We start from the raw sequence: 13,370 nt of genomic DNA on the forward strand, positions 1-13,370 counted from the left end.
TCAATCATACTGCTGTTATCTTAATTTCACACCTTCAATATACAATAATATATTACTTTTGAAGAAGAAATGAGAGCGTGCGGAGTTTTATAGGAGAGGTCTATTGAAGTGCAATAGGAAGGACTGGTTGATGGTTATCCTCAGTGCTGTGGGGTGTTAAGTGATACCGGGGGATTGTGCTGGCCAAGGACAGTGTTATACACACACACTGTGAGATGCTGGGCAAGACCATTCAGACCTCTCTATTTCTTTGTACAATGCCCATTATCTGTGCTTTCTTCTCTTCTCTCCGGAATATCCTGCCTGATATTTTGTTTGCCTTCTCCCTCCTATTCATCCAGTTTTCTTTGGAACCCCTGACCTTGTTCTTTGATTTTAATTCCAAAGGTCTCAACTGCATCCTGCACTTATCCTGAACACCACGTCCCCACACCATCCTCACCAACACCAGACAATTTTCATATGCTTTAATATTTAACTTCAGGTGTTCTGCTATACAGTCTTGCCTGCCATAGGTGTCCTCTCTAACCTACAGAAGGGGTGCGAAGACCCAGCATGGCTCATCCAAGCCTTTGTAGGAGGTTTGTAGTGTAAGCAGGGACCCAGATTAGAACTTCTGAGGTGCAGATTTATCACCATCTCCAGGAGACTCCTCTGCCAGTCTGCCATCCCTTCTGCTGAATATCCACATGCTTTTCTGTGGTGATTTGGCTAAAAAAGGGATGTTCCAATAGCAATCTCAGCACAGATCTTCCTTTTCTGCTCAGTATTTCATTCCCTTGTGTCTTTCTGTTAGACTGCAGCGAAGACGGATTTCCTTCCTTCCAAGCAGAGCACAGCTTCCTAGTGCCAACCCTTATCTTCATAAGGATTTCACACTGGAAATTTTGCTCGCTAGATCCCAGACATTCCCCCATCTCCAGCACTGTTCAGGAGATCTAACTCATTTTATGGAATTAGGTCTGCATTTACCTCTGGTTACATTGCTTGAGCTGCAGATGGCAAAGATACCTAGAAGTCAGTCTTCCCTCTGTGGTCCTTTAAATAGCTGCCAGAAACACCTGAGCTGCCTTCCTAGGGATAGTCCAGGGAAAGACCTGCTTAGCTCATCTCCCTGCTGTCAGAAAACTGTCTTCTATTTTCTAGTGAATCATACAGCTCATTTTTTCTTTCCAGTAGTCACACAGATTTTGCCACCTTTTACCTGCCAGCCAGCAGCTCCCACAGTTACTGTCAGCAGCCAGACTAGGAAATAGGTGTGAAGGAGTCAGGCAACTCATTGCATAGTTTGGCTCAAACCAGCACTAACAAAGGTAACAATGGGTTACGTAATGAGCAACTGGGGAAATGTGATACCTCAGTTTATTCCTTGGACAAAATCCTCTTTGTAGAGGGCTCTGAGACCTTGGAAGAAAAGACCCAAGAAAGCACTGATTATTTATTTTCTAAAACTTTCCTATTTTAAATGAGTTCCTCATTCCATCTTTTGGTCAAGAGATAAGGTGAACACATTATCAGTTTAAGTGGCAATTTTGGTAGACCAAATGTTTCAGGGAGAAGTCACTTCAGTCTTGCAGACTTGGCACAAATCAACACCTTTTTGAACTAAGAGGAGTTTTTCCTCCTTGCTATCAGGAGGACCCAGCTCCCATGGAAGAGAAAGAAGAGAAACACACAAATTTTAACTAGCTATACTTTATCTCTTGCTGCTCCTTGTGCAGCCTAATTAAACAAACTATGGGCTCTGCATTTCAGCAAGCACCTCAATCACACTTCCACAGGACTCGTGAAGCAGAAACTCTACACATCCCTGGCAGGGCTCCGCAGCTGCAATGAGTAAGCACAGAACCCCTGAGTGGAGGGAACTTTGCCAGAGAGCTGCAGGTGAGGATTCACCCCTCTGGATTTTGAGGCTTGAGGACAGAGTAGACTGGGAGGGGAGTGCAGAGCACTTTGATACATATCATCTCCGACACCGCAGTCAGCCATCTGTTCCGAGTTTATTAAAAGTGATGTACTCTGCTGGGAGGATCAGGAAGCATCTGCTAGTACATTTACATTCAAATCCTCGCAGCAATCCCATCCGTCCTGCTTTTTTAATTAGTCGAACCCACTTTTTGGTGAAGGCACACAGATAAATGCTTCCTCTGTAAACAGGAGCACATATTATGCTAATAACATTAAATAGCTAATACACAGAAAAACAATTAAGCGCAAGTAGCAGCATCTCTCTCAGGATTTAAGAAAGCTGTTCTGACAGAGATCATTCCTGTTTAAAGGATCACCATCTAAACCTGGCTTATGCGGCAGTGCAGTTTTGCTGCTGCAGAATTGCTAATCAGCTGCTTGGGGCAGAAGAGAACCCTGAGGTGATGAACTGAAGCACACACTCTTTGTGACCCCCTCTGCAAGGGCTGGAGGGTGCTGAGAGTCACAAGACTCCCACAGCAGAGTAGTGTCCCAGAGTTTGGAGGCAGATGCCACAGAGCAAGTGTAAATCCTGTTTGGCTGAAGGGGGAGCAATAGGATGCTCTACCTGCATGGTAGAACTGCTTTGCATTAGCATGGCTGGTTTGGAATGGTGAAGAGCTGGAGATATGTTTCTCATCACAGCCCAATTCTCTGAGGGGTGAGGAGGAAAAAGGTGGTGCCAAAGCTGCTGGTCTCTCTGTTAACTCTGCTTGGCACTGGGTGCCCATGGCAGGGATGACCATCCCTGCTGGTGCTGCTGCCTGCACTGATTATCCCTGTGGTATCGTTAAGTGCACAGTGCTGCATGGGGTTGGCTCTCTGGGCTTCCTCAGTGGGTTCAGAGCTGGCCTGCAGTGGCAGGAAGAGTTCTCAGGGTGCCACCAGCCAGGGTACACTGTGATTTGCTCCACAGGTGGGAATCACTGCAGCAGATCACACTTATCTCTTGGTACAAAAACGTCTCCTAGAAGTGTTAGGATCTCAGCATCCTCCTGTTGAGAGGGGCATCTCATATGTACGGGGAAAGGTGTCTGAATAAAATGCAATGGGAATTATTGGTGGAGGTTGCCATGAGACAAGACTGTAGCAGTCTCCAAACCAGGGTGATTGGTGAGCCTCCAGGGACTGAGAGCATCCCCTTGCACCCAGACAGAAGGAAGAAAATGAAAGTTTGCCCCTTGTAAATCCCAGTGTGTGCCCAGGGATCATACCTGACTTACATGGGGGGTGGTGGAAATGTTCGTCCAAAGTAAGTCTGAGGCACGGGTGGCACATAATGCCTCTGTAACCAAGCCCTCCAAGTGAAAGAGGGGGTTTTGCTGTGCAGAGGGAGAGACTGACCTTCCCCACTACCCTACAAAAGGCATCAATAATGTCAATGGCACACCAAAGGCACTGAAAAAGTGGGAATGCTGGATTGTGAGAAGGCTTGGGGCTGTGAGTTGTATTAATGCTCCTGATATAATCTCATCTATCACTAATAGGGAGCATAAGGGGTAGAGAGGATTTCTGTGTGCTTGGGAACTATGTCCATGTCTCTCTGAACAGCTATTGTTAATAGACAGCTGTTACACAAAATAAATAGAAACCTTTTACTTCGTGGCATTCTGTTCCTTGTCTTCTTACTTTGAATATATCCTCCAGGCCTTTTTAGGCACAACTAGTTATTTTCCAAATCCTCTCTTAAACTTACAGAAAATAACATTGGCTGAAGCATCTAGAAAATGGAAAGTGCAGTTGATCCTACCCTTCCATGAATGCTTGGCTTCTGGCAGAGCTGGCTTTTGCCATGAAACACCTGCTTCCGTGGTGAAGCCCTTCTCCCAGGTTAGAGGCAGCAGGTTTAGGATCCGGGCCTTTGTCTTCCATTAGTAAACAAGGGAGTTGCAGATGCTGAGAAACCTTGGGAAGCCATAACTTGCTTTTTAATTTCTGTTATTGAGGTTAAGTAGCTTTTAACTTACATTCTTTGATTGCAAATGTTGTTGATGAATTTGTAAGACTGCAGTTCAGAGACTGGGCAAACTGCATTTGGGGCTGTTGGCCTGGTAGTAGCTGTGGAGCAAATAAATATGTACATGAAGGGATATTTAGCAATTGAAGGGCTGGAATAGAATTGGTGACAAACAGTGATTTAAAGAGCAGTGAGTCTCATCAGGCTCAGACCAGACAGCAAGAGATCTGCTGATAAGGACACCAGTCATGTGCCTTGCTCTGTGCCTCTCCAGAAGGGACTCATTCCCTGCAGCACATTTCGAATGAACAAATTGTTCTGTGAGCAGCAATTAACATAACATGGGTTTTTCTAGTCCCCTCAGACAGCCCCACCACATGGTCTTGACTCCAGAGCCTCTGTCACTGACTATGTTAATGGTCCAAATGCTGCCACAGCACCTGCCACGACACAGGCCGGTGCAGCATCGGGGCATTGTGAGACCTAACCCTCCACAGGATCCGACTGCTGGCTTACCACTGGGGTCCTGTCACTCAGGGAGACTCAAAAACATCCTAGGTGACACCTGGCTGCTGAAGATCTCCCCAGATGAGTTTTCAAAGTTGTCTTTTGTGGGAGCTTTGTGCTCAGTCTTGCACTGAAGCCTCTGTTGGAGTAAAACTTGGTGGTTTCCACCTCAGCCTTGCCTAGTAAGTGTATGCAGCTTTTTCCTGTACAACCCCACTGCAAACTGAATCCTAGGCAGTGCTTTCAATTAGAGCTGCCAGAGTCAGTCTGGGAACAAACAGTCCCTCTTGGCATGTTTAAACAGTATTTCCTTGGTAAGACAGCTCAAAGCATCAGGAAACCCACAGTGTCTGCTGTAGTCCTGCATTTATTACCAAGAGTCCTTGTCTCTTCTGTAATTCATTTCTTGTAGCCAACTTGTTCCTTTATTAAATAAACAGAGGTTTCCTTTAGTCAGCATTATGTATTTGAGTTTATCCAGCAATACATATTTGAATTCATTTATCTATCAAAATAAGGGGGAAAGGATGGATTGTTTTTTAAACAAAAGAATTTAGCTTTTGAATTTCTTGGTAAATTGGGGAAAGGATGAATTTACCCAATAGCTGTATTAAGTAAAAGAGCTACAGGGCTAAATCCTTTGTTTGGAGGAGACTTCTCTCTGTGCAGATGTCTGGGCCTCTTCCTGAGAACTTGCCACTCGTTGATTCTGATCATAAGCAGAAGACCTGTGTGTGATGAAGGGTGAAGGGGCACTCACCTAAGACTGTTATGTGAGCTACTTCAGCTGGACTTACCCCAGTCTGCTGTACCTACAGACCAAAAATTTAACAATTCCCTAAAAGAAGGGAGTTCTATAATTCGAACAGAAGTCCCTAAGAAATGTCCTACTACTTGAGTCTTGAGGGATGTGATTTTTCCCTCATGAGGCTCAGCCCTGGTGCTCAGATTATGCTGACCCAATTTGTGGAGTCTCAGCTGCAGAGATTGTAACAGAGGGAGGCTGAGCTCATGCTCTCCTGGTAATTTAAGAGCAACAGCAAAACCACAGTGGCATTAGACATTATTCAGGAAAAGCAGCTGCTCTCTGCAGCCCCTTTTGCTCTCCCAGCATCTATCTTCAGCTGATGGATTATGGATGGCAGGTGACACATCCCTAACATTACCTTCTCTTTTTGCCATATTGATATCTCTATCCTGCTGTCCCTGGATTTACCCAGGCTCTTTTTATCCCTTCTTGTCCTGTCTGCCTCTGCCAACTCCCATGGTAGCAAACTCGGGAGCTCATAGCCTACTGTGCAGAGAACTACCTTACTGGCTTTAATGCAGTCTCCCACTGGTTACCTAGAGATCCTGACTTCTTGTGACTCAGGATTTGGGGTGTATCAGCTCTATTTTCACACTATCCTCCACCTTCATGATTTTGTGAACCCCACTTGTATCCTCCCATAGCCTTCTTTTCTCTAAACTGAAGTGTCCCAACCTTGGTGTTTTCTCCTCCTGCCTCTCTCAGATACTCTATTGCACTGATGGTTCCAGGTGTTTGTCATGGTTCAGGTTATTTTTCCCTAGCTGCATCACCTGCTTTATCTCTGCTGAAACTCATCTGCCACCTTCTTGTCCATTCACCAACTCTGTGAGGTCCCTCTGAAGTCCCCTGCCATTGGTGTGAAATTTGACCAACTACCCAAAGCAGCCTAGTTATCACCTGCAACCTGGCTGTTTCACCTTCTGCCATATCTATAAGGCACTTCCTTTGGGATCTTGTTTCACCTTTTCCTCTCACATATTTAACAATGTTTTGCAGCTGCAACCCTGTACACCTGGGCAAAACAAAACCAGTGAAGGAAGCAGAGAAGCTCCAGATCAGTCCTGCACTGCAGGGACTTTGCCTCCTTCTTCATGAAGTTGTGAGCAATGAGTGAGAACACAAGTGGAGGGGCATGTTCAGAGCTGATGATCCCTTTCAAAACCCTCTACCTGACCAACGAGTGACTTTGAGCCTGTCTTCATTTCCACAGAACCCTGAGGCAATTACAGAAGGAGAAAAACCCACATTTTTCAGGCAAAACCTGCCTGTATTTGAGGAGGTAGTTGAAGTGTCTGCCTGTGGGTGATGCTGATGCCCATTTAGGATTGCCTGGGCAGCTGTTTTTGCTTTATTCCCCTCATGACACAAACTGTTGTGGAAAAAGACAGGAGAAATGTCTTCAGCTTGCTGTGGTTATTGAATGTATCTGATTAAAAGGGAGAAAACTATAATTTCTTCCAAACAAACTGCATCTGCTGGAGCCAAAACCTTCCTTCAAAGGCTGCAGAAAGGTTAAGTGCTAAAGAATTAAAAATTATGGGTTTTTATGTAACAGGAACATTCTTGTAGTATTGGGGGGCTCAAAGCTGAGAGCCAGTGCCTGCTTCACCTTCCAATTGATGACCTCTGAATAATTAGCGGAATAATCTTTTTATAAATGCTCCAGTAACAGTGTCCTGGTTGTCAGATAAACAGTCTCCCAAAGGGGGAAAAAGCTGGCCATGGTGAACTGGTTGAGGAAGCAGCAATGTTATGGGGAGTCATTAAGATGGGAGAACATTCGTCAAACCATCCAAGGGATTCAACAAGTCAGAGCCATTTGACCGGCCAGGCTAAATGAGAAAAATTATTTATTAGGAGAGTGAACAGAGATCATTACACTGTGACGTCTGGTGTTAACACCCACTGTGGTTTAAGTCTTGTAAACAATATAATAATTATTTTCTTTAGACAGTCATTTACTGTTATATCCTGGATACCTTGTCCTCTCTTCAGGCTTTAGCGTCTGTGTGGGAATTTATTGAGGGCTGTGGCAGAGCATTCTGAACACGGGCACACCTGCTGTGCCTTCTTCCTCACACCCATCACCTTTTTCCCCTCTTATTTCAGTGCCAATTATTACCCTTCCAGAAGAACTTGTTTCAGGACTGAAAACTAAAAAGATACCCTGGAGTACTGGGCAGGACTAAGGTTGATGTGGCTCTGAAAATGATTTCTAATAGAAAAATTCTTCAAACTATGTCTAAAAGAAAATGGTGAAAGCAGTACTATGTTATTGCGGCAGGAGACCAAAAGCATATTGGATTTTTTACTGCTGGTAGACCTCTGGTGTGTGAGAAAATTTTGGGAAAACACTGCCTCTTACAGCTATGGGGATCAGAGGAAGGTGGAAGATTTACTCTAAGTTCACTGAGATCTCTCCTCCTGGCATTGACATGGTTTCAGGTGCACATAACCCAATTTCACCCTAATTTTAGCAAGACTGACAGAAGCATCAGGCTGAAGGGATCTCTTACAGACCACTGAACCTATCCATGCCTTCAGGGTGGATTGGGTACTCCAGTACCTTCCTGCTAGAGGAGGAAAGTCAGCCTTGCCTTGACAGCTGTGTGGCTAAGGGACATATGAAGTCTTACATCTGAAGGAACTTGTCTAAATGTTTGGCTATCCTTGTATTTTGTAAGTTGAATTTTACAATTTTTTCCTAATTTCTATCTCCTTTGCTTCAGATGAGGTTGTCCAGCATGGGATATGGAGAACCGCTGACCACTGCCTGCTCTGTGGCTCTGCTGTGCAGCTCTAAGATTGCTACCCCATTTCCCCAGCCTGCTCCCCAGCCTTCTCCATTCCAAATTAACCAAGCCTCTCCTCACACTCATGTATTTTCCAAACTTCTCATTCATGTTGCTGAGTTCTGGGTCTTTCCCATCTCCTCTGCCTTCCATGAAGTGGGGTTCCCAAAGCTGAAGACAGCAGTTCCAGCTGAACCCTTACACGAGCAGCATCACCCCGCTATGTCTTACAAACAAGCAAATGAAAGACCTTAGCAAGGAAGCTACTGCATCACCCAGCCTGGACCTGCACTTCTGCAACCAGCTCTGATAAGTCCTTGCCAGAAACTGTTCTTTTCCATCTTGAACCCAGTAAAGATTCCTGACATTTTCGCATCTATTAGAAAGCTGTTTCAGAATTTCATCCTCTGATACAGATATTCTTCTAATCTACAGATCAAGTGTTTTCATAGGTAGTTTAAAGCCATTTCTTTGTTGGTTTGTTTGAGGTATTTTTGCAATTGCTGCACAACACCCTTTCATACCCAGGTTTTTGCTACTACTTCCCTTAAATTTTCTTTGTGGATCTCTGTGTAGTTGGGCATTGATTTCCATTTTCTCCTTGCAATACTTTGCTCTTCTACTTGCCCAATTTCATCTTGAGGATCTCAGATACTCTTCTTAGTCATCACAATAATTTCAGATCATGAGCCGGCCTTCCAATGTTTTTCAAGCTCTAACAGCTTGGCTTTACTGAGATATCTTTTAGCTGCTTTCTCTTCCCCATCATCCATTCTTCCCCACACTGGTCAAACATAGGCTGAGCATACATTCCCTGGGTCTTGCAATGCTTTTACTCTTCCAATTTATCAGGTAGCTGGATTCAGTTCTCACAGTGAAGTCTAGACCATGTTTCCCTGGTACACACCTGAACATATTTGCCAGGAAAGTGTCTAAACTCTTAAAATTATGTCTGTTTCTCTTAACCACTAGACCCAAGCAGAAAAAATGTAACAAATAGGCACAGTTTATTCTGGACAAATCCCTGCAGTGTGTTTCATATCATTGACTAATCTGTACCTGATTATAAACTGAGGGTTTCATAATAGTTTCCAGGAATCTTTCCAAGAATTAAAGTTAGGCATATTGGTTTAAATTCCTTGTCTTTCCCTGCAATGCAGGTACTAAGTGTTCCCCTGCTATCCTCTCTTATTTTCTAGCTACTCAAAAGCAGTTATTAATAGCTTGGAAATGGCTTTGGATGGGTCTTTAAGCCCTTGCAGATGAATTTTGTCTGGTTATGCAAGCTGGAACACATCTCACTAATCTAAATGTTCTTTAAGCTCTTCTTTCTATCGCTCCAATCCTCATTTTATGTTTCAATTGTCTTCAACATCTGGTAATAATCAAGGTTTTTAGGAAGCTTGAAGCAGAAAATGACAGTGGATGTTTCAGTCTCTGCTGGTTGGCGCCTCTCCAGAGCACAACCTTCTTCTCCTTTTTCTTTGTAGACTGTGATGCCCTTAACCCTTTCCCTATGACTTCCTTAGATTTCTCAGGACTTTAGAAAGCTGTGATGTTAATGCCATGCAATATATGTCCCATTATTTTATTAGCATAAATTATTCAGGAAAACCCAAAACAGTCTGAGGATCTACCCCTACTAATGCACCTCATCTCCTTGTCTGCCAGCTCAGAGCTATACGCAGACATGTTTTAGGCAAAGTGTATAACTTGGTGTTCTGTGTTACACCCTGGCCCCAGAATGAAACCCAGAAGATAAAGGTGGGCTCCAGATGTAAAGTATGGGGTAGGGGTTGTGAAGCTTTGCTGAGAGTCATTCCTCAATCAGCTTGGCTACCTGACTCAAGGAGAACCCTCTCCCTGCCTGGGCCTCAGACCCTGTATCACCCTCTTGAGGAAGATGCCTACTTATGGAAGGAAATGAGCAAGAATCACAATTTCAGGTTTTAAAGAGGGGCCAGAGAGGCAGTTTTAGTGCAATGCCTCTTTCCTACCATGACAGTATTTAGAGCATATTGCCCCAACTCGTCCCCAGAAAAGTAAAGCAGTGTTTTAGTGCTTTAATGCTTCTCTCCGTTTGATAGACTCCAAAGCTGTAACTCCCAACCCCTTGAGAGTCCCCTGGCCACAAGAGGCCATGGATACCCCAGCCTCTCTTTTCCCTGAGCTGTCACTGATGCAACTGGAGCCTGAATAAATGAGTGCAAGGGAGTATATACTCTTAGTCTGTTCTTTGGGGCACTTGGATGGGAGAAGTGAGCTTGGCCTTCCTTGTGAACAGGACTGTGGCTGCTTCAAACTGTGACACAGAGGATGGGCATGATCTTCTGAACCAGGTTGCTGAGAGTGCTGGTTTTGGATTTTACCACTTCAGAAAAAGATGTCAGTCTCAGTGGCCTAAATCAGGAGCAGGAACTCCTCAAGCACTTTGGAGTCAAACAGAAGTCACCTCCAGAACTCATTCAAGTCTAACACCTAAAAATAAGCTGTACTCCATGCATGGTATGACACCAGATGGCTTGGTGATGAGTTACATTTCTTTGCAGGAATACCACCACAGAGGTCATTTAACACAGGGAAGTTGATTTATTGTAATGCGTGGCAAAATCAAAGGGGGGCAAAAGCATATGTGGGTGAATTGTGGAAGATCAAAACCATGAGACTATTTGGGTCCAAAAATGTCTTGAGGCACTCTGAGAACTGATGACATGGAAGAGTGTGTGTAGAGTGAAGAGGAAGGAGACAAGAAGAGGTGGCTTGAGCTGCCTTCATGTCATCAGTTGTACTGGTTTGTCATGAACAGGCTCTCTGGAGCATTTACAGCAACCTGAAATCTGGAAGGTGAAGTGGATAAAAGTACAATGAGCAAGTGTTGAGATACAGAAAACACTGACAGTTACAAAAATGCTGGGTTTAATAGGCAGGTTACGTGAGCTTGATAAATTTACTCATGGAGGAATGGAGCAGGTATATAAAGTCAGAGAAGCTTCTGCAGAGCAAGAAAGACTCCGTGTATAACATTTGAATTGGCAAGGCAGTAGGATTTGGATTTAAGAACAAGAAGAGGAGATAGAAGGCTCTACTGCTCCTTAACACACCGTGGCGGGTATGAGTACAGGTGCACAGATGTCCAGAGAACATCACTGTGGGAAGGAACCACATTCTTCCAGGTCCTACAGGTAAAATTCCTGAAAGTCATTGGGTGACAGGCAAAAAGAAAACTTGATTTTATCTCTGATCATATTAACCAGGAACCCAAGACCTGAGCCCAATATGGTGCTGCAGTCATATGGCCGCCTAGGAACTTTGTTTCTGACCATGAGGAGGCTCTCACCTTCCAGTATGACTGGTAACACTTCCTCACCTTTTAGCTTGCTTGCCATGAAAGCAAGGCATGTTGTTGCTGTGGAGGTAGCAAGACCAATTTAAGCAAGTGAGTACAACAAACCAGCTCTCCCTTGGGACCCACAGCCTGGCTCCTGAGCACATCCATGTCCCCAGGGTCTCTGTGAGAGCTGCTGCGGTTTCTGGGCAGAGAAACCAGCAGTTGCCCTGGGTGAGAAGCAGTCGTGGAGAGGCTGGTGTCAGCTCTAGACACACTCTGTCTCCAAGCTTCACACCAGGATTTTGAAGACATTTGGTAGAGAGCCACAAAATTCAGATTTGGCTGGGGTTTCTAACTCTCCTTAGCATTCACAGCTAAAGATCTGAGAAAAGTTTGCCTGGTTTAAAACACTCCAGCTAAAATTAACAATGCTTCTCATTAGAAAACCTACATGAATTTGTTTATTGCAAGATGTCTCTTATCAAAAGCCTGCGCCTCTGATCACAAATCTGGATGCACCTATCGGGGGGGAAAGCAAAGAGCTGGGCAGATGTGTTAGCAACCTTTCTGAAGCAGATGTGAGAACTGCACTAAAAACCTTTGTTCATACAAAATCATCCAAACAACTGCAGAAAGCACTGCTGAAACTTGCATCCCAGTCAGTCCCTTTGCAGCAAAGTTTAAGCATTAAGAGCTTTGAGGCTCCATGGCTCAGGTGCAGAGTTGTTATAGCCTCGTGGAATTTAATGCAACTACAGTAATAAATACAGCCTAGTAGCTTCACTTTTGCTTTGTTTCTGATAAAGTACTCAGGGCAGGATCTTTTCAGTATACATCTACTCTCATTAGTTTTTCATTGCATATACAGTAAATAGCAACTAACAAAAAGGTCTGTCTAATTAAATCTTTTGCTTTGTGAGTGTCTGTGAAATTAATTGGGGACAGCAAAGAACTTTATTAGTTTTCAAAAGCAAAGTCACTTGATTTAATCCACCTATTACAGTTTGTAGAGACTCTTTCAGGGCATGTTTGCCCAACAAGCCTTTCCAATTCCAGTCACCATACACTTACAGTCAAGCAAACATACAAAATGACTTGGAGAAACTAGGACAGAAATCACCTTGATGAGTAACTAGTTTGATGCACTTATCACAACCCATGTCTGATCAAACATTATGTAGCGCAACCAAAGCCTATTACAACACTGGTTTTGCAGTGTGTTGCTGTGCAGCTCCTTCCTGTGAGACAAGTGAGCAGGGAGGACAGTCTGATGATGTTTCAAACAAGCCAATGCCTGGGAGCTCTTGTGCCTCCTGGATCACATGGTGATATAGGTGGCGTGGTTGGAAGCAGCCAACACCAAAAGTATACTCTGGGAAAAAAAACTGTGTTCCTCCACAGTTTCAGAGAAAGAGTTAAAATACGGCTTAAACTTATTTGACCCTGAGAAGTTTGGGTGACCAGAGCTTTCCTGGGGTCCTGTGATAGACTGCACTGACCTCCACACTCTTATGCAAGATGTGCTGCATGTGAGGATATAGCCAGGGCTACTGCTGTTGCATCACATCTCCCTTTGGTGTGGTGTGACTGCTCTGAGGAGGACACTAACACTTTGTTCTTCAGCAGATGTTCTGTATCTATATCTGGCTACAGCCTTTCCTGAACCATGCTGGGCATTGCAGGTGATACACCAGCAGCAATAAGGTATAATGCATTTAAAAAAGTAAATCCCAATTAACTTTTTAATGCTTATTTTCCCTGGCACCAGCCTCATTAGATCTGTGTGTGTGAAATATTTGTTTAGCCAGTTATTATATTGGTAATCATGAAGACTGGCTTGTTGCCTGGATGCTTCACTCAAGCCACAATGTCACAGCTACAAATACAGAACTAAAAAACACATCACTCCTTAATCTTCAAGATTATGTCACGCTGCTGTTCCCTGCACTGCAGGTAACTATATTTTTTGAGCAACAAAGAACGAGCTCCTGCTACACATGATGGGTA

Source organism: Lepidothrix coronata, unplaced genomic scaffold, assembly GCF_001604755.1.
Source record: "Lepidothrix coronata isolate B3197 unplaced genomic scaffold, Lepidothrix_coronata-1.0 Scaffold43, whole genome shotgun sequence".
In the NCBI taxonomy this organism is placed as follows: Eukaryota; Metazoa; Chordata; class Aves; order Passeriformes; family Pipridae; genus Lepidothrix; species Lepidothrix coronata.